The sequence below is a fragment of the Grampus griseus genome (assembly GCF_964374135.1).
Source record: "Grampus griseus genome assembly, chromosome: 1".
Taxonomy (NCBI): domain Eukaryota; kingdom Metazoa; phylum Chordata; class Mammalia; order Artiodactyla; family Delphinidae; genus Grampus; species Grampus griseus.
Window position 1 is genome coordinate 181,907,807 of NC_139017.1, and position 21,214 is coordinate 181,929,020.

Below are 21,214 nucleotides of genomic sequence, written 5' to 3' on the forward strand. Positions count from 1 at the left end.
GGTGGACCGAGCAGGGCTGTCCTTGCCTTCAGGCCAGGGAAGTCTGGACGAGCACGGCCAGACTGGAGAAAGGGCTTCTGCTCCAGGGCCCGGCTCACGGGAGGCCCGACAGGCACTGAGAGCAGGTGAGGGGAGCGGCCAGGTCACGGGACTCGCAGCCCTACAGGTTCCTCCCTCCCCGCCCCCGCTTCCCTTCCCTCTCCCCCCCTCCTCTCCCACACCCCCTCCTCCAGAACTGGCCAAGTCACAGTGCCCCTGCGTCCACTTGGGGAGGTGGGAACCTTCATGAGGGCATCCTTTTTGCCCTCATCCCGCCCAACCAGAGTGAAGGTGGGCACTCCCAGAGGGAACGTGTCTCCTTCTTGGGGGCTCTGGGGCCCGCCCGCAGCCCGCTGACTCATCTGGAGGCCAAGCCTGGGACCTGGCACCCCCCAGCCAGCCTGCACACAGGGGACGGTCAGGAGTACGGCTTCCCCAGCGTGGAGGTACGTCAGCCACGCCGGGCAGAGGTCAGGCACGCGGCTGCGACCCCAGTCCCCCAGAGCAGGGAGAGGTGTGACTGTCCCCAAGCTGGACCCCACTCACACCACAGGTGGCCCAGCAGGGGACAGGGTGAGGGTCACCAGCAGACAGACTCAGGGGCAGTTTATTTGCCTTAATGGAGTTCCCGCTGGGGACCCCACCCCCACTGCCCCAAAGCTCAGACCACCCTTCTGGCCAGTCGGGGCCTAGCCCATTAGGACTCCACCATCTCACCCTCAGCTCAGGCCTGTGTCCAGAGCCCCGGCCCTCCCCACACAGCTCCTCGAGGATGGGACCAAGGTCTCCCCAGCTGACCTAAGAGGGGGACGCCCACAAGTCCAGTCCACACCACCTAAACCACAGCCAGCCATGCGATGGACTCCAGGCAGTGTGGACAGCCTGGGTAATTGAGCATCAGAAGAAGCTTTCCTCAAAATCCTCACCAATCCCGGCAGCACAGGGTTTGGGGAAGCAGGAGCGTATGCTCTAAAATCCAGGCTTGTTAGCGGGTGCGGGGCGGCAGCTTCAGCTCAGGGAGCAGGGCTCCCCTGGGGGGAGAACGGGACGCACCCAGGAGAGAAGCCCACCCACCCGCTGCCTGGAAGCCAGTGCCATCCTGTCACCTGTGACCGTGTGGTCCCCATGCACCCTGCTCCCAGGCACTTGTGTCCCAAGCCTCGGGACACCCTGATGTGTCCCTTACCCAGCCCTGAAGGGCTTGGACCTGGCATATGGCTGAGTTCCTATTCTGCTCCACGGGGTCTGGACTTTGTAAGTTTCCTGGACACACAGGCACAGGCTCAGCTCAGCCCAGCAAGCCTGCCCGCCTCGCTCCCCCCAGACGCAGCCTGTGGCATCACAGGGCAGAGAACTTCTCTACCCAAGGCCACAGGAAGGGGGGCTACAGAGGAAAAGCTGGCCCTGGAGTCAGGGAACCTCAGAGAGCCTGAGGGCTGGCACGAAGCCGCCAACGGAATCACTTTGGCCCCGGAAGTGCTGGGAATTCTGCAGAAGTGTTTCCACCTGACCACTGGCAAATGCCCACCATTGCCCACCCGGCCTCCACCTGTTGGCACGTGACCCCAAAGAAGAGGACATTCCAATTACAGGCTATAAGGACACAGGGACACCAAGGAGAGAGGCCAGAGAAGGAACCAGCCCTGAGACACCGACCTCAGCCATCCAGCCCCCAGGACTGAGGAAGAACCCAGTCCTTTTAAGCCACCTGGTCTGCACTGGGCCGCAGAGGGCAGGCCAGAGAGGCCGAGCTGCCCCCGCACGGTGGCAGGTTACCACACGCGTGTCCTCCACAGCTGGAGTCACCCTGTGACCGAAGACGCCCCCCTCCCCGGGGGAGGCTCCCCCACACGCCACCGGCCCCCGACCCGGGGCTCAGACACGGCATGAACCACTCACCCCAGGGACTGGCCCGAGCTTCCTCTCCCAGGACCCTTTGGGGCAGCATCCCCGCCACTCTCCTGTACCCTGTGCTCACAGGGACACTCTGCAGGAAGGATGAACCACGGTGATTCCAGAGGGTCCTGACACAGAGCCAGGGGGAGACTCAGCCACGGCTCACAGGGAGGTGGGTGCTCCCAGGGGCAGCCCCACACCCAAGGCCGTCCCACGGGGTCCCAGCCTTTGCCTCTCCCGTGGCTGGGTTGCCTCACCTGCAGTCAGTCTTCCCATTAAGACAGAAAGAACGAAAACCCCAGAAACATCAAAAGAAGGGAGACAGTCAGAAATGAGCACCCCCAGGCTGGTTCTGGCATTTTCTGACATAACCATGATGGTCATGTCCCGTGTGGTCAGCTCAACAGGGGCCCCCAAAGATGCCGTGTCCTCAGCCCCGGAACCTGCGACTACATCAGCTCACGTGGTGTATGAGTCGGGCTTCTCTAGGAGAACCGAGCCAACAGGATGTGTACACGGAAAGGGTTTATCACGAGGAATTTGCTCACTCGATGACGAGAAGCCCCAAGGTCAGAAGGCTGGAGGCCCAGCAGAGCGATGGTGTAAGCTCTGGCCCAGAGGCCAGCAGGGTTGAGACCCAGGAAGAGCGATGTGTCAGCTCAGAGCCTCAGGTCGAAGGCCGGCAGGAAGAGGAGTTCCCTCTCCCCAGGGGAGAGTGAGCCTTTCTGTTCTATTCAGGCCTCGCGGATTGGCGGGGGCCACCCACGTTAAGGAGGGCAGCCTGCTGCGCCCAGTCTGCTTCCTGAAATACTAATCTCATCCAGACTCACTCCCATAGATACTCCTGGATTCATGTTTGGCCCAATGTCTGGGCACCCCAAAGGCCAGCCAAGCTGGCACATAAAATTAACCATCACCCTGGCGACAGGATTCGACAGATGGGATGAACTTAAGGACCTTGAGATGGGGGGTGTCGTCCCGGATCAACTGGATGGGCCTAATGTCATCACCAGGGTCCTTATGAGAGGGAGGCAGGAGGGTGAGAGTCAGAGAGGGAGATGTGAGCATGGAAGCAGAGGCAGAGAGAGATCAAGAGAGATCGGGAGATGCTGCGCTGCTGGCTTTGAAGATGGGGGGCGGGGCCTCAGCCAGAGACGCAGGCGCCTCTAGAAGCTGGAAGTGCAGGGAACAGATGCTCCCCGGAGCCTCCAGGAGGGACCCAGTTTCGTCCATACCTTTAGGACTCTGGCCCCCGCCCCCCGCAATTCTAAGATAATAAATGTGCGTTGTTTTAAAGCTCTAGGTTTGTGGTAATTCGTTACGGTGGCCACAGGAAAATAACACACGCAGTCTGGCTTTTTTCCTCTTAATGTAACTCATTTTGTTGGCTGAATAGGACCCCATGATTACGTAGCGATTCTTTAGCCGTTCCTCCAGTGGTGGGCCTTTGGGGGGCACCATAAGCAGCCCTGTGGGGGACGTCCAGGCTCTCAGTGCCCCCCTTCCTGTCCCGCACCATTGCCTTTCCGTGGGTTCCCAGCAGCGGGGTCTCTGCTGCTTTGAAGGCAGTTGTGATGATTTCCAAAAGTCCCAGCCCCACCCTGTCAGCCCTGGATGGGGGAGGGGTTCTCCCTTTTGCTCATTTTGGGGCATCCTGGCCAGCTTTGAAAGACAGCTTGCTTCAATCTAGGCTTATCGCAGGGGTGGAGGCTGCCACTCCTCCGAGGCTAGAGGCAGGTCCCGAGCCAGTGTCCCCATGGCCTCAGAGCCCCACCAGCCACATGGGCTCTTCTGCCCTAATGGTGCCGGCTTCTCGGCAGATGGCCTGGCTGCCCTCCTTCCTGGTCTAGGCGGCTCCCTCTAGGCCTCTGTCCACTCAGTCCCCGGCCAGGAGAGGTGACCTGACCACGTGCAGCAGGCCACAGCGGGGGAGGACGGGCCCCCCACCCCAACCCAGGCACGTTGCACCAACGCTGGTTCCAGCAGAACCGAGAACCCTGTGATCAGAACAGGATGGTGCAGAAAACCCATCTCTGTGGGTGTTAAAGGCCAGGAGCCCTCTGCCATCCCTGGACCACCCCCATGGGTAGAACCTGGAAGTGGCTCAGTCTCAGTCCCAGTCCCCAGTCCTCCAGTCTTGGACTCGGTCTCCAGTCCAAGACCCGTAAGAGCCGCAGGCTGTGCGGCCTTGATCAAGCCCCTCCCGTGCCATGGAGCAGCCTGGGGTGGCCCAAACACCCCTCTGTGCACCGTCTACCTGACCAAGCTCCCCAAGGCCAAGGGTGGACGCTCAGAGGGCAGACCAGCCAGGAGGGCGTGCGGCCAGCAGCCCCTCACCCCCAACCGTCCCACCCCACTCACGGTGACATCTCGGAGACCAGGTCCGAGGCCCCAGATCCCAGTCTCTGCAGAGGGCCTTTGTGCATCGGAGGTCCACTCCAGCCAGCCTCCTGCATACACCACCGCCGCCTCCGCTGGGAGGACGTAGCTGTGCATGGAGCGCGGGCCCCCTCTGCTGGAGCCGGTGTGCAATGACCAGGGCAGGAATCGGTGGCCACCTTAATGGGGCTCAGGCCTTGGACCATGGGGCACAGAAGGCAGACCCCCTTCAGCTGAACAGAGCTGCAGACACGGTCCCCCAAGACCAATGCTGACCGCGGTCTGCATCTGCCGAGCGCTCACCGTGAGCAGGGCGTCCCTGAGCCGTCCCGGGGGACAGTGTCCCTGACCCCCGGCAGCCGCGAGGGGGCATCGTTAGACTGTTTTGTCGGGAAGGAAACTGAGGCACAGAGGGGAGACGCAGTGATCCGAGGTGAAGCTTGCTCGGGTGGGGGCCCCTCTCTCCAGAGGCCCCTCCCCTCTGGACAGGGAGAGCCTCACAGGCATCAAGGTCCTCAGTCACCCTCCACCCACAGCCCAGGCAGAGAGACTGAGCGCAGGCCCCGGGTCACCTGCTGGCCCTGTCGGGAGCTCTTCCCTCTGCAGCGCCTTGGTCTGGGGACTGCTGGCCTAGGGCTTCTGGGAGGGAGGCGACTGGGGAAAGGGAGAAGCACACTGGGGTGGACTCCGGCAGGAGGCGGCCCAGCACCACCCTCCCACCCCTAAGACTCCATCCCCAAAGCAGCTGTGGGCGGGGCCGGGAGCCCAGGTGGGGCCGGACGGGTGAGCGAGAGGCTCCTACTGCAGGCTCGTGGGGTCGCCCCGTGGCCTCCTTTCTGCCTGTTGCCGGGTCTCTCCTGGAACGCAACCCCTGGCCCGCACCCCCACGGTCAGCCACCCTTCCAGCCATCCCCCACCTGGGTGCTTCCCCAAGCCCTCGCCGATGTTGGCTCTGCGTTCAAGGCCTGACCCCACCACCCAGTGTCCAGGGCCGCCACCCCACCAGAGGCCCCTGGCGGCCCAACACCCCTTCCCTGACACCCGGGCCTGGCCGACCCCGAGCCCGGCTCAGAGGTTTCAGGTCTCAGGCTCCGCCCGACGGCCCCCCCCGGACGCCAGGTTCAGCGGGCGACCCGCAGGACTCGCCGTCCAGGCAGATGAGGAGCTTCTTTCATCACGTCACAGGCGGCTCCCCCCACTCTGAGGAGAAGGGCTGGTGGTCTCGGCAAAAATAAACAGCAGGCCGACTGTTTATCTGTCCTGACGGCAAAAGCTGGGCCGTTTCTGACCACCGTGCCGTCGCTCCTGCGCGGGGCTGCAGCAGGACGCCGGCCGGGGCTCCAGCAGGACTACGCATCTGAGACTGAGCTCACCCCCGCCCCTCCCAGACGCCCCGTTCACTGGGGGCCTGGGGTCAGCCCCCCTGCAGGCCTCCTGACACCCCGGCCCCCCAGCTTCCTGACCACCCCACCCCTTGTCCCCCAGGTCCCCCCGACCTCCAACCCCCAGCCCCATAGCCCCTTGTTCCCAGGACCACCCCGTGGCCCCAGCTCTCTGGTCCCTAGGCCCCAGGTCCCTGGCCTGGCACTCCAGCCCCGCCTATGCACGCGGGAGGGGACCAGGATGGCCAGCCCATCTTCGGCCCCAGGAAATCCTCCACACGGTGATTCACGTGAGCCTGTTGACTGCCGTGAGCTCGGGGTCATGGCTACGAGGAGAAAACAGAGGCCCCTGAGGTCAAGGCAGGTGTCAGCTCTCACTCATAGCCTGGTGCGTCCACGCGCACGCACACACGTATGCACACTCACAGGTACAACGGGCACACACGTGCGAGCATGCACATTCACGCACAGCGTGCACACATTCACACACACGTGGATGCGTCTGCGTCCACACTCAAATGCACACCTGCACACGCGTGTGGGCATGCACCCACGTGAACGTGTATACATGGGTGCACTGTATACACACACACACATGCACACACACACACACAAATGCAGCCCCACACACCCGCATGCAGACAGCACACACACGCACGAGCACAGAGAGCACCCATGTTTCCAGTGCTCTGAAAAGCTCAGGGCATCCCAGGGAGGAGGAAGGGCAGAGGAGTGGGTGGACGGGCCTGGTCTCTGCAGTGCTGGTTACGGGGGTCCTGAGATGCCCCCGAAGCAGCAAGGCCCCCAGTCAGCACCCAAGGGCCCGTTGGGACAGAGGGGAGAGGCACATGTGGCCCCAGCGCTGAGTCAGGAAGGGCCTGGAGGCTTCTGCCGCACCGCGGAGTGGGGAGCCCTGGGAGAGGTGGACGCGCGCCCCCTCCTGCCCAGACAAGCTCAAGACACGGTTTTGTTTGAGTCCGAGAGTAAAAAGCGCTCTCAGACGTTCTGGCACACCACAATGTGGGACCAAGGTCAGAGCCGCCACAGCAGGCGAGGGCGTGCGGCCTTTGCGGGGAGTGGGGGCCTCGTCCCTGGGGCCATGGGAAGGTACTGGGCGGGGCTTCTCAGGAGAGAAACAGCGACAGGATGGGGCTCCGTCGACCCGCAGGCTCGGCCCAGGCAAGGCAACCCCGCTTTACGGGACCCCTGTATCTTGGCATCCCATAATACCACACTCTTTTTAAGACCCAAGACCCTGGAAGATGTGTGGGTGTACTTCCATGATTTCAGTGTTTCTAAAAATTCCAAACCTCACCTTTCACATCATGAGGTCAGGATCAATGACTCAAGTGCTCGGTTTATGCAAAAAGAAACCCACACAGAGCTTCCCAGAAGTCTAGACCGGCCGCCCTCAGGGGCCACAGTCTGCAGGCATGCAGCTGCAGCAGAAGGTGTCTGTGTAGGAGGAGCCCCAGCTCCAGTCCAAAGGAGTCCCAGCAAGGTGAAGTTTGTGCTGGATGGCAGAGGGAACGACACATGTATAATTGCTTCAGAAACTCCACGCAGACCACATGAAACCCAGGGAACAAAGAGGAAACTCTCTCTAAACGACAATGATGACTTGCTGCCAGCACAAAAAGGGGAGTCCCTTAAAAACTGAGGGCTTCTCAAAGGCCACAGAACATGGCCTTTCGCCTCTCCCCTCATTGCCTCGTTTGCAAGCTGGTGTTGCAAGCATCCCACAAAGGTGGAATCCTGCCCCTGACCCTTTGGATCTGGGGTGAAGGATGCAAGTCCAGAGCAGCCTGGGTGATCTGTGTTTTCTCTCTGTCTCTCTTTCTCTCTGTCTCTCTCTCTCTTCACCCTGCTTCTGCCCTGAGAACAGCTCAGACTGGCCTGTGGAGAAGGCTTAGGTGCCCAGCTTACAACCAGCCAACCCCCAAGGATGGGGGGGGACACAGCCTGGCCTGCAGGGTCCCCTACCTGATCCACTGCTGACCAAAGAGATGTGAACAATAGTCAGCACTGATTATTTAAGCTTTGAGTGTTGGGGTGGTTTGTTACGCAGCTGTAGCTAACTGATACAAACAGGTTCACTTGGAGACAGAAGGGTCAGAGACAGACATTTGGAGAAACAGCAATCTCCTCACCATTTTCTAAAGTATTGAGACACAGAAAGAGCTTTTGTCCAGCTGTTCTTACATGCATTAACTTCTTGTATAAGATACTTTGTTTTAATCCCCACGCACTCCCACTGCTGCTCCAGCCCAGGGGTCTTGTCCTTAAAAAGACCTTAAAAAGTTAAAATCCAGCTCTTCCTTAAGCTCTTGAGTAACACGCAGAAACCTTATCATCGTTTTCCTGACTTTAAAATTGCAACCATGGAACTTACCTGGTAGTGCAGTGGTTAAGAATCTGCCTTCTAGTGCAGGGGACGCAGGTTTGATTCCTAGTCAGGAAACTAAGATCACACATGCCTCAGGGCAACTAAGCCCGTGCACTCTAGAGCCCACGCACCACAACTAGAGAGAAGCCCACGCGCCTCAGCAAAGGGCCCACATACGTGCTGCAGCGAAAGATACGATGCGGCCAATAAATAAATATTTTTTCAATAAATAAATAAAATAAAAATTAAGAAAATAAAATTGCAACCATAATTTTTAAAGGAGGGAGAGTAATTAAATGCTTGTAAACATTTTAGACATTAATAAGGGAATAAATTGTATTTCCTCTTAAAATATTTCCATATTCTGATGAAACAAACCTCTCCAAGTACTTGTTAAATAACCCTTATAATTTCATGAATTAAACTGATAAATATAGAAAAATCTTTAAATTCTCTTCAAATTCCGATACTGTTCACACTTAGTAAAGTGATCTTATGTCGTTCAGCTTAAAATTACAAACCTGAATCAATTATTTATAATTTTAAAGTAGAAGCCCAGGGCTAGTCTGTTGGACAATCTAATACACCAAATTCTCTTAAATATTGCAAGTACATAAAATACCAAAAAGAAATGATTTCTAAATTTAACAATAAGCTGTGGATAGTTTTGCTTTACTGTCATCTCCTTGCTGGATTCCTGTTCTCCAAGGGGACAGAGATGGTTACTCACCAGGGAACGATGACGTGCCCACTCCCAAGTGACCTTTCTCATGATCCGAGCGGCCGAGCTTTTTATAGCCACCGTGCAGTGGGCTCCAGCCCTAAAAAGGGTTGGTCTCACAGTCCAAGCCCGTGGGTTTAAATCCGGCCATCACTCAGTGCCCCTAGGGAAGCTGGCCACTCCTGCTCAGACGGGGGCTGGCCTCATTCCTGGAACCCAGCTGGTGAAGACCGGCAAAGCCCAGCAGAGTTGCGGCCAACCAAGCCTTCACGTGATACAGCTGAGAAAGAAACAGCTGTCGCGAGTCACTGAGATGCGGGGCGGGGCTGTTCCCGCAGCCGAAGTGACCACCGCACCTGTCTCTGCTCCTCTGGAAACACTGAAGCATCTTCTGAGCTCAGCAGAGGGCACTGGACACCATCATCCCGTCCTTCAGCCCCGTCGCACCCTCTCACTCAGCTTGGATTCGCCTCTTCTTGCCCCCGGGGGCAAGGCCACAGCTGCTACGGGAAATGAAATGGCTCTGGATTCTGCCATCCCCCTCGGCTTCAGATCCTGCTGACGGTGGCGACCCTGATGGCTACGTGGAATCACGTCAGCCACTGGGCCAGGGACTCCTGGATTTGCTGCGCCTCGCAGGCACTGCGTTTTTTACAGACTGAAGGTTGGTGGCCACCCCGCACCGAGCAAGTCTATCGATGCCATTTTTCCAGCAGCATTTGCTCACTTCATGTCTCTGTGTCACATTTTGGTAATTCTCGCAATATCTCCAACGTTTTCATTATTCTATTTGTTATGGTGACCTGTGGTCTCTGATGTTACTGTTGTAATTGCTCTGGCACATTTTAGCAATAAAGTACTTTTTTGGTGAAGGTATGTGCATTGTGTTTTTAGACAGAATGCTATTGCACATTTAGCAGACTACAGTGTAATATGAACATGACTTTTACACGCACTAGGAAGCCAGAGACTTCGCATGACTTGCTAATTGCAATAGTCCCTTTATTGCTGTGGTCTGGAACCGAACCCGTGAGATCCCCAAGGTGCCCGTGGTGAGTTCCAAAATCACACTTTGCAGCATCTCCCAGATGGGCTCGGCAGCGTGTCAGGAAGTCCTATGGGTCAGGGGGGTGGTTTCTGATTAAAGGTACCTGGCAGAGGCTTTGTTCACCCTTCAGGAACGTCCTAACACGTTAGACTATTAAAGGCTCTGAGAAGTCCTGCAATGAGAAAACCTGTTTACTTGTATTTAACCCTGTATTTTCCCCACCATGTTACGTTGTTTTCATGTCACCCCTGTTGAAGACTGTATTATTTGTTCACAATTATCTGCTTCCCCCCATTTCCCAAGCTCCCCACGGTCAGAGCTTCTCCACCCTCCTGACTTGGGGCCTGGCCGCTTTGCTTCAGCTGAGGGAGGTGGAGTGCGCGTGCTGTTTGCTGGGCTACGGCCTCTGGCTCCTGCCCTCCAGTTCTCACGGAATGTGACCAAGAAATAAGCAGCTGTTGTGAGCCTCTGAGATGCTGGGCGTGTCTGTGCTGCAGCCAAAGCTGACAGATGCAGAAAGTGGTACCCGAAGGATGACCATGACAGCATCGTGACATGGCTTTGGTATAGAGGAAACTCATAGGCGGCTGCAAGAGTGGAGACCATGTCACGACACAGCCAAACAATCCCTGAAACAGATGCCTGTGATGACGGGGGGGCGGGGCAGACCCCGCACCCAGTGAGCGTGTGGCCCTGGGAAAGAGGCTCAGACGCAGGTCCTCGGCACTGAGCTGTCAATCGGCTGCATCCGATCGAAGGGACCACAAGAGGAGGGTCTGTTCACAGAAGGGGGAAAGTGCATCCAGAAATTCTGGGGTCCAAGATGCAACTCCTTCTCTTGAATAAAAGCAAAAGATTTCAGATTAAGACTCAGCCTGGGTACAAGGACCAGATCGGAGAATGGGGCTCCCGCCGTCTGTTGGGGTGGAGGTGCACTTAGCAGGAAACTGTGGTGAAGAGGACACGTCTGGAAAAGCTTGTGCTGGTCTCAGCTCTGCTCAACCTGATTCCACACCACCCCCACCTTCTCTTTCCAGACCCCAGGCCGAGGGGTAGCCTTCATCGGGGCCATGATGATCTCGTGTGAGGTGTGGCGGGCAGAATAATGACCCCCCAAACACATACACACCCCGATGTCTGGAATCCATGTATACGTGACCTGACACGGCAAAAGGGAGTTTGAGGATGGGATTAGGTGAAGGGTCCTGGGATGGGGGTTATCCTGGATTATACAGGTGAGTCCAGTGTCATCACGAGGGTCCCCAGGGACCAGGAGGTTCCGAGTCACAGACAAGAAGTGACAGTGGGAGCAGAGTCCAGGGAGGAGAGGACACTGGGCTGCTGGCGGTGAGGATGGAGAACAAGCACGTGAGCTGAGGAACGCGGGCGCCTCTAGCAACAGATTCTCCCTGGAGGTTCCAGGAGGAGCCCGCCCTGCCCACACCTCGATTTTAGCCCCGTGAGCCTATCTGGGACGTCTGAACAGCAGAACTGTGAGAGAATAAATTCTGGTTGTTTTCCACCCCCTCACCTGTGACAGTGTTTTTGTAGGAAGCTGATGGAAGGGGGAAGGGATGGGGGCGAAGCCAAGCCTGCATTTCAGCTCCCCCTGATGGAGCCACGGGGCACGTGCGCCCACATCCCATTTGCCAGAGCTTGTCACGTGGCCACGCCTGAAGCCCCTGGGCCACAAAAGCCCGCTCCCCACCTGGGAAGCAGGCGCTCGGGTCCCGCCCTCACCCCACCGGTGAGGTTGTGCTCACAGAGCAGGATCAGGGCCCTCAGTCAAGGAAACCGTGCCGACCACCGGCAGTTCTCAGGCCTGTGGGGAGGCGTCCAGCCTGTCAGACAAGGGGGCGCAGAGAAGGCTGTGCCCTCAGCCCGGGGCTGCTGGCCCCCAGCTTCCACGGGGTCCCCAAAGAGCCCTCCTGCACCCACAGCATCAGGACCCCAGGGTGATCCTCAAGCATGGGTCTCGGGGCCCCATTCCAGATCCAGCGAAACGGCCTCGCCTGCCCGTGGAGCCCGGGAACCTCCTTTGTTCAATGGCCTTTAGGGTGAGGCCAGAGGCCCAAGGACGTGGGGGCCGCCATGGCAGAGTTTGGATTCGGGTAGAGGCGTGGGGCCAGACCACAGGTGACCGTCCTCAGGTCTGTGTGCCCCTTGCCAGTGCCAGTCCTTAGCCCTCAGGGGCATAGGGGTGGAGGGGCTGGCATCCGTGCTCTTGAAGAGGTCCCCCTGCATGTCGGGGTGGCCACTGTCCCCCTGTGCTCCTTGGTCACCACGTCCCTGCTTCCCTTGAGAGAGGCTGGCACACACAGGTGTTGGCACGTCCCACACGGGGCTGTGCCAGCCCCCTGGGTCCCCCCAAGGTGGGAGGGCACGTGTAGCAGACCGCAGCCCCCCACAGCCAGGCCAACCGGGCGGGGTCAGCCGAGGCCCAGGTGACCCAGCAGAGGAGACGCGTGGGAGGGCTTTCACCGCTGCCTCTTGTCCAGGGAGGACCAGCCCCCTGCAGGGCATCCACGGCAAATTCTGCCCGTGCCGAGTACTTTGTATGTACTAGGAGTGGTGCTGGGGGGCCTCTCTCCAGAGGACCAGCCCCCCTTCAATGGGGGGGCACAGGGGACCAAGAGGGGAGCTGAAGCTTCCCACTGTGGGAGCCAACATGGCCCTGTTGCCCAGCTCTGGAGTTTTCTGCGGGCATCGAGGTCCCAGAGCCAGGCTCGCGGCGGCAGCACCACCCCAGCCCACCTACTGGCGACAGTCCGGAACCTCCCCGATCACTGGTTACCCGACTGAAGAAGGGTCTTGTCAACCCCCGCCCCACCCCTCACGCGTTACCCCCGACTCAGAACCTTAGTGCACCTGTTCCCTGGAGGCTTAAACAGGACTTTGCTTTCTCACGGTCTGGAGGCTGGAAGTCCGAGCCCCAGGTGTTGGCAGGTTGGTGCCCCTGGACTCTGTGAGGGAGAATAGGGTCCAGGCTTCTCCCCAGCTTCTGGTTTGCCGGCGGCCCTTGGCGTTCTGTTCCGTGGCTTGTAGATGCATTGCCTGATCCCTCTCCTCCGTGCTCACGTGGCGTCTCCCTGTGTGTGAGTCTGTGTACAGAGTTACCCCTTTTTACAAGAACGGTCCTGTTGGAGTGGGGCCCACCCTAAGGACCTCCCCTTCACTCGGTTCCCTCCATAAAGATCTCATCTCCAAAGGTGGTTGAATTCTGAGGTAGGGGAGGATATGACTCCAGTACATCTTTTGGGGGGACACGATTCCACCACTATACTTGGTGAACAGTTCTCTGTAAAGACCCTCTCACCCCCTCCCCCACCCCCGTTTCCTGGTTGCTGTAGAGAATGGAGCTTCCTGGGGGCCGTCCTGGACTCTAACACTCCCGCCCCCCAGAGCCACCCCATCAGGACCACACAAGCGAGTGCTGGCATCTCCTCCTCACACGCTCCAAGGGGCCGCCTGACAGCCTCTGACACCGTGGACTCTGGAGGCACAGGAGGACACCCACACGGGCAGCCTCACATTCCGCAGCCCTAGCCCAGCACCCGCAGGGTCCACGCCCACGTGGTCCCCTGTCCTGTGCACCTGCTGGCCCTGCGATTCCTCTGCTTCCCTCGAGGGCAGTGCTGAGCCCACCCCGAGATCATGGGGGAGGGGCTCCAGGAGAGAGGGGTGTCCTGCAAGCCATCTGCCTCAGCTGAGGTCTCTGGGTGGCAAGGGGAGGGGCCTGTGCTCCTCTTGGGGTCAAGGGTCTGCCTCTGCTGCCAGAGGACTAGGGACCCTCAGGCCAGAGCCTCAGGTGCCCCGACCGCGTGTCCCCAGCCAGGTTCTCGGGGTCCTGCTCCTCTGCTATCTATCACAACCCCACCCATGTCACAGGAGACCCTCAGAGGCCAAGCACCCAGCCGCCCTTGCAGCCCTGCCACGCATCGTTACGTCCTGGGCCTGCTTTCAGCGGGGTCTGCCCGCAGTTTCAAGGGAACTTGGTAAGACCGCGTCCCTCCCCGTCCCACTGCCCTGTCACCCGTCAGCCACCCAAACCCACAGCCTTCTCTCGCTGAGGCTCTCCGCACAGGACACAGAGGCTGTCCTGCCACAGTCCCCATCGGCGCTGTTACCCTCGCTCAAGTCACTGCCACGGTCACTGCACGCCCAGCCTCTCACCTTCCACCTGTACCTCTGCGCCCGCTGAGAGCCTTAGCCCCACCAGGGCCCCAGGCCACTGAGAGATCAGCTCCAAAACGTCTTCCTGACAGTCTGCCTTCCAGGGCTACCTGGGTCTGGGCCCTGCAGAAAACACAGCCTAATAGGGAGGCTTTGGGGCTGCTATCTAACCAGGGAGCAGTGGGGAGGGAAGTGGAGGCGGATGGCCACCAGGTCAGGCCCCCATGGCACAGCGGCCTATGCCTGGGGCCTTCCCTCCTGCAGGGAAGGAGAGGTGGCCATCCACTGTCTCAGCTCCCCGGCCCTCCGGGTGTTCCCTTCTGCAGACTCTGGGCACCGCCCTGTGGCAGCATCAGCAGGCTGCCCTCCGGGGCCGGGAGGTATCACAGCTCACACCTCCGTGGGCTGGGAAGAGAGCAGGTGTGGGGCTGGAGCTTCTGCGTGGAGTGTGGGGATACCTGAAGCAGCAGGTGCAGGACCCAGAGGCCGGGGCCCAGGCATGCCCGGGGGACACGTTGACAAGGTCATCGCTGACCGTACAGCCAAGGCTGGACGGGGAGGCCCCATCCCCGTTAGTCAGCACCAGACAGCAGCTCTGGGGATGTGTGGGCAGGAGAGGGAAGTAAGAGGCCTTAAGAGGAGGAAAGAAAGCCAAGTGCTTCCAGGGGCATGACCCGGTGCCGGAAAATCCACCAGCATCAGTTAAAGGCTGTTCTAAGCCATGGGAAAAGTCAGCCACGTGACCTGGTCAGAACTAATGTAGAGAAGCCCGTGGCTCCCTCACAGGCAAACAAGCCACCCGAAGCTACAACGGAAGAAAATGTCTGTAAAACAGCAACTGGTAAAAAAGGTTAAGCGGCTCGGGTGACTCAGAAATGTGCAGGATCTAGATGAAACCGGCCAGCCTTCCCGAACTACCCAGTACGTTTAATAAGAATGCCCCTAAAACAGATAAACAACAAGCACCCACGGTACAGCACAGGGAACTACATTTAATAGCTTGTGATAACCTATAATGGAAAAGAATCTGGAAAAGAACAGATACACTTTGCTGTTCACCCGAAACTGACACAACATTGCAAATCAACTACACTTCTATTAAAAAAACTTTTTCATCTACCTAAAATATGCCATGCAGCTTTTTATCGGAACCAATCAGATTTTAGAGTCCACACAGGGGACTTCCTTGGTGGCGCAGTGGTTAAAAATCCGCCTGCCAATGCAGGGGACACGGGTTCGAGCCCTGGTCCAGGAAGATCCCACGTGCCGCGGAGCAACAAAGCCCGCGTGCCACAGTTACTGAGCCTGCGCTCTAGAGCCCGTGAGCCACAACTACTGAAGCCCACGCGCCTAGAGCCCGAGCTCCGCAACAAGAGAAGCCACCGCGATGAGAAGCCCGCGCACCGCAACGAAGAGTAGCCCCCGCTCGCAGCAACTAGGGAAAACCCGTGCGCAGCAATGAAGACCAAATGCAGCCAAAAATAAATAAATAAATTTTTAAAAATAAATAAATAAATAAAATAAAGTCCGCACGGCAAGGAAAGCATGAAAGAATGCCCAGATCTGGCCACTGGCTGGTCTTGTGAGCTCGCAATGGTTTATGCACATCTTAATGGGTGGAAAATATCAAAAGAAGAGTAGTCGTTTGTGACACGGGGAAGTAATGAGAGGTAGGTGTCAGTGTCCATAACTGCAGCTTTAATGGCACACAGCCGGTCCACCTGCTGACTTTTGTGACCACCTCTGTGCCCCGACGGCAGAGCTGGCTGTGGCAACAGAGACCTGAGCCGTGAATCGTACACTCCTCACTCTCGGGGCCGCCCCTGCTCTGGGGTACCACGCAGCCAGACTTGGCCCCAGCTCAGGGCTCCCTGAGTCCTGCCGCATGCCAGGCTGTGCCAGACTCCGGGAAGACGGGGGTCTGGGTTTGGGGGGTCCCTGCCCTGGTGAGCTGACCTTCCAGCCAGCGAGATAGACAGTAAAACATGTGACTTGGTGGGTTCTGGATGGGGCAGCCAGACAGGCTCTCTGGGAGGAGAACCCTAACAGACTCAGAGTGGCACAAGCGAGCCACACCAGCATCTGGAGGGCGGGTGCTTTGGGAGACGGGAGAGGCAGGTGCAAAGGCCCCGGGGCAGGAACGCCCCTGGAGAGCGGTGCAGTCAGAGAGGGGACCCAGGGCTCATCAGACACCACGGTCACCCCCTCACAGGGCTGTTCTGTGGCAGGAGGGGTTGTAAGGCACAAGAGGCAGCTCAGAGCCGGACCCATAACTGGAGCTGGTGAGAGGAGTAGGGACCTGCACTTGGCCGAGGAGCTGCGGGTCCAGGACGGCGAGGAGGTGGAGCCGGACCCATAACTGGAGCTGGTGAGAGGAGTAGGGACCTGCAGTTGGCCGAGGAGCTGCAGGTCCAGGACCGCGAGGAGGTGCAAACCTGGAGAATTTGGACTTTGTGTTGACAAAGACTGTCCTCTTGACCGAACCTCAGACGGCCTCCTGGAGCCCCGTCCTCCACTAGGCCTTGTCCTTGGGCCCTGCCTTCAGCCTGCCCAGCCCAGTGGTAGCCAGAATCCCCCCGAATCAGTTAGGGGAGAGTGCCCACGCCCCCGAGACCTGATCAGTATCCACGGCCAATCAAATTCCTTCTCCCCGACCCTGATGCTCCCACCCTGGCCTCGCTTCAGCGAGAATCACCCTCCCCGTAACGTCTGCTCTTCTAATCTTCCACCCCCTCCCCCATCCTGCTCTTTGCCTATCACTCGCCTTGTCCTGCGGTATGCGGACGGGAGCCTGACCCCTCTCCCCTGCTGCAGCAGTCCTGAGTGGAGACCTTACCATCTGAACAAGTGTCAGAGCGATATCTTCTCTGACAGTGACCCCCCACCCCAGTCTCACCCAGCCCCGGCCATATCCCCAGCTCTCCCTGACCATCCTGAGACCACAGCCCAAGTCGGAGAGGGGCCCGACCCTAGACAGTGCCAGGGGCCAGCCTGAGACTCGGGGCACCCCGTTCATCGAGCCGCAGTGCGTCCGATCATGGCGCCAGCTCCGTGAGGACACCCACCGCCCCCACCAGGAGGGCGGCTCGGCCCGACTTCATTAATCTAACGCTCGCTCACGTGTCAAGGTGCACAGCAATTTCTGTAAAAATGATCTGGCTGCTAATTAGGCTGTTTATAACTTGTTTCCCTGGTCGCTGATGATAATTAACATGCAAATTAGCTCGGGGAGGGAAGGCTCTGGGGCCCCCAGTTCATTACCACATTAATTACTGTTTGCTTGAGCACCACAGATATAAATGGCGGCATTTAGTGTAATGGGCAAGACGATAATTATACCAACGACATTTGGAAAAGTCATTTTGGTGTGTTATTTTTCTGCGTGATTAATGCTTCCGTGCCTGGTTGATAAACTTCGTTAGTTCAAACCAATATAGGCTCCGTACACACACCGGCCAGCAGGAGCGGCCCATTAATCTCCCCCCATCCCCGGATGGCTACAAAGTTTGGGAGGAAGGAAAAAGGCAAAGGAGAAAGTTGGGCAGATTTGGGGGGAGGAGAACTTCCCGAACTTCTTGCTTTTAAGCAGCTGGTTCCTTGGAATCTGCTCTCACGGCCACGGCAGCTGGTAACTGTTTAAGGTGCTGAATTTGGGGAGACCTGTGACGATGCCAGCCTCCTCTCAGGGAGCCGGGCGGGCCTCACTCCTTCCTTTCTTCCTACCCTCCCTCCTTCCCTCCTTCCCTCCCACGTGTCAGGTAGGTGCCTGCTGGGCAGCAGCAGCCTTGTCCTGCTGGAGCCAACATTCCAACAACAAAATCCAGTAACAGACAAATGGGCGATGCTGGGCAGTGAAGCAGGCGAGGGAGCAGAGGGGAACAGGGAGCTGTTTTAGATGAAACGGGGTCAGAGAAGGAAGTGAGGGAGGACGTGTGGCGGCAGAGAGGCCGGCAGTGCAAAGGGCCTGGGGCAGAAACAAGCTTGCCAGGGCACAGGGTGGGGCAGGCACAACAACAGAGCCAGTGTGGCTTAGCCGAATGACCAGGGTGCTGGGCGGGGCAGGTCCCAGGGGCAGGAGCTGTTGGTTTAGGGGAGCCCCAGAAGCCTCCCTGATAAAAAGAGGGGCCTTCTCCATCAGCCTAGGACCTCAACATCGCACACCTGCTCCTTCTAAAACGGGAGCTTCACCCACAATGTGCCCCTAAGGCGGAGGCTCCCTTGGCAAGCCACGGCCACTGTAATTGAGATTAGGAGACAGGTGGGCGATGGGCGAGGAGCGTGCTGGGGACGCAGCTCCCCGGCTGCATTATTGATGGAGGGATGACGAGCGGTACAGGTGTGGTCCCCGTGCCAGCCTGAGGGCTGCTGGAAGGAAGCTGCCTGCAGGAAGCTCGGGGAGAGGCCAGAAGAGGGAGGGGTCCATGCGCATGGCTGGTCAGCAGAGAGGGGGAGGGGCCCGAGAGGAGGGGTCTCCCCGTCCCAGGCTCCCGGTTCCAGACTCCAGAGGACCGTAAGGCCCGCAAATCCTGCCGATCTGGCAGGAGGGACGAGAAGCTGAAATTTCATCTGGGGGCAAACAAGCCCCAGCCCACCCCGGTCCCCTGGATCCCGCCAGTGTCCCTGTGGGTCCCCCGTTGCTGTTCTGATGTGTTCGGCCACTGCGCCACAGGTGAGCCTCCAGGGCTGAGGGAGGGGCTTCTCAGAGCCGGGGGGATGTGGGGGGTGTGGTGGGGGGGCAGGTTTTCCTGAGCCCTGGCAGCCAGGGGGCCCTGAGTGGCTCACACACTCTGGGAGAGCACCCTGGGGAGCACAGGACGGTGGGGCTCGCTGAGCCCAGAGAAATGACCAGGGCTGCTCCTGGCTCCTGGGGAGAGCCCAAGGTCAGCTTTGGGGGAGTTGGGTGCAGTCTTAGGCTGTTGCTAAGAGCTCCCCTTTCTAACCGAGGTTGGTGGAGAAGCAGGGAGCCTGACTTGCTGGCCGGTGCCTGGGGAGGAGGGGGCAGGCATGTTGGAGGCCAGTAGGCTGGGGGTCCCAGGAGAGCTCCCAGGGAGACAGGAGGGGCTCCATGGGCCCTCCCCTCCCTCGTGTGCGGGGTGGACAAGACCAGCTTGCCTCCAGGGTCGGGCCAAGGCCCCTGCTTGGAGCCTTGGCCATGGAGGCGGCTCACGGGCTTCAGGAGGCCCAGTAGCAGCCTCCGGGCCCCTGGTCCTCCCGGGGCCACAGCGGAGCGGGACCAGACCTAGCACCCACCTCCCGATTTCGGGGCCCAGCGCTGGGATCAGGCCTGACCTTGCGGAGGCAGGTGCAAAGGCAGGGAATGGGCCAGGGTGAGCACACGCACCTGCTTTCGTGGAGGTGATGGGTAAACCGATGCCCTCCAGTCCCTCTCAGAGGAGCCCCGGGGGAGGGGCTCGTGAAGATTCAGAATGAGCTCCCGACAGGGCCGGGGAGCTGGTCCCCGGGCGAGCGACCCCACTGCTCCGCGTCTTTCCATCAAAAGGGCCCAGGAGTGCCCGGCACACCCCACCTCGAAGGAGGTAAAAGACACACAAGTGCAAGGTCAGCCTCAAGGCCATCGCCTACCATCCACTTTCATGAACCGCTTTTATTTCCAACTCCTTTGCCACTCCTGCTACCACTGAAGACGGCTCTGGAAACGGGGGCTCAGCGCTCTCTCCCGCTGGTGGGCCTGTGTCCCAGTCAGGGCTGGGACTAGGCAGGGAGAACGTCCTCTTTGGGGGCAGTAACGGCGCTCGGAGGCTGTCAGCTCGGGGTGCTTCTTGCTCCATTCCTGGCTCCGTGGGGCATCCATCCAAGCGTGTTCAGCTGGAGCCTTAACGCTTCCATCACAGTGACACCCCGTGTGCCCCTAAAACTGTGGATGAGTCACAAACTCCCCACAAAGACGTGGCCTGGCCTGGCCCGGCCTGTCAAGGTTTTGAGGGGCACAGCAGTGTGAAGGGCAAGTGCACTGAGTCACCTCCATCTGGATACGGGTAGAAATGGCGAGAATCCCACGGTAACGGACAGAAAGCAGCTTCCTTTTGAACTCAGTTGTCACACCACGGCCTGAAGCAACACACATCTGCACACAGGATACCTGCGCCTGGTCCAGCATCCTAAAGTTGCCCTGGGGTTACCTGTATCCAGGTGTGCTGCTCCCAGGTAGGGGCTGCGATCACAGCTTCTGGCCCACCGAGACCACTGGGCTCATCCGGCCAGCGCCCGAGGGTCCACGGGCACCATGTGCCAGGGCAGAGGCTCGGGGGACCAATCAGGCTAATGTGATAGCGAATGTCAGGCAGGACTGCTGCCTCCACGCCCCGGGCCCTTCCCACAGCCCTGGGACAGCCCAGCTCCATTACCGCTCTTGCCTAATTAGGGTACGAAAATGAAAGTAATCAAAGCCATGGGAGATCTCTCACCGCTCAGCTCGGGTACTGTGCCTTTGTGAATGCCAAGGAGCTAAAGAACGGGCCAGGAGCTGGACCTGGGGGCCAGGCCCTCCTGACCACACCTGCCTGACCCTTGCAGACCTTGAGCCCAGACTCTGACTGTGCCCGTGGAGCCCTCCCTAAAGGGCTGGTGGGCCACATCCCAGCGGCCAGGACCCTGGGGAGGACATCAGAGGCAGCAGCCCCCTCCCCTGCCCCTGCCCCACAGCATCCAGCGCACTAGTGGGCACTCCACCTGGTTCCCTGAGCCCCACGGAGGACCGGGGTTTGCCGGCATCTGGGAACCTTGGCATCTTGAATTGGGAGGGGCCCTAGCCCCAAACAGGACCACGTCTCCAGGGATGTGCAGCTCGGCGACCTGCCCAGAGGCCCCTGCCCGGGCTGGGCTCAGCGTCTCGGACCCCAGTGCCCCAGCAGCCGTGCCCACCTCTGCACCTCTTCACACTTACCCTCCTTGCTGCTGGGAGGGGGTGAGTCCTAAAATATCACCCCCACCCCATGCTGCCGGCCCTCCTCCACTACAGTCCAGGTGACCCTGGGCCAGCAGGTGCATGTCACAGCCCCTTAGGGCCACCTCCTGGGTCTCATCTCAAGAAGGGACAGGCCCTCTGCTCAGGAGTGGCGCCCAGGCCATTGGGAGTGGAGGTGGCTGGGCGTGCACACAAGGGTCTGGTCTGTCTGCCCAGCTGGGAGTAGCCTGTGGGGAGGGAGACCCAGGGCCAGTAGGAAGTCCTA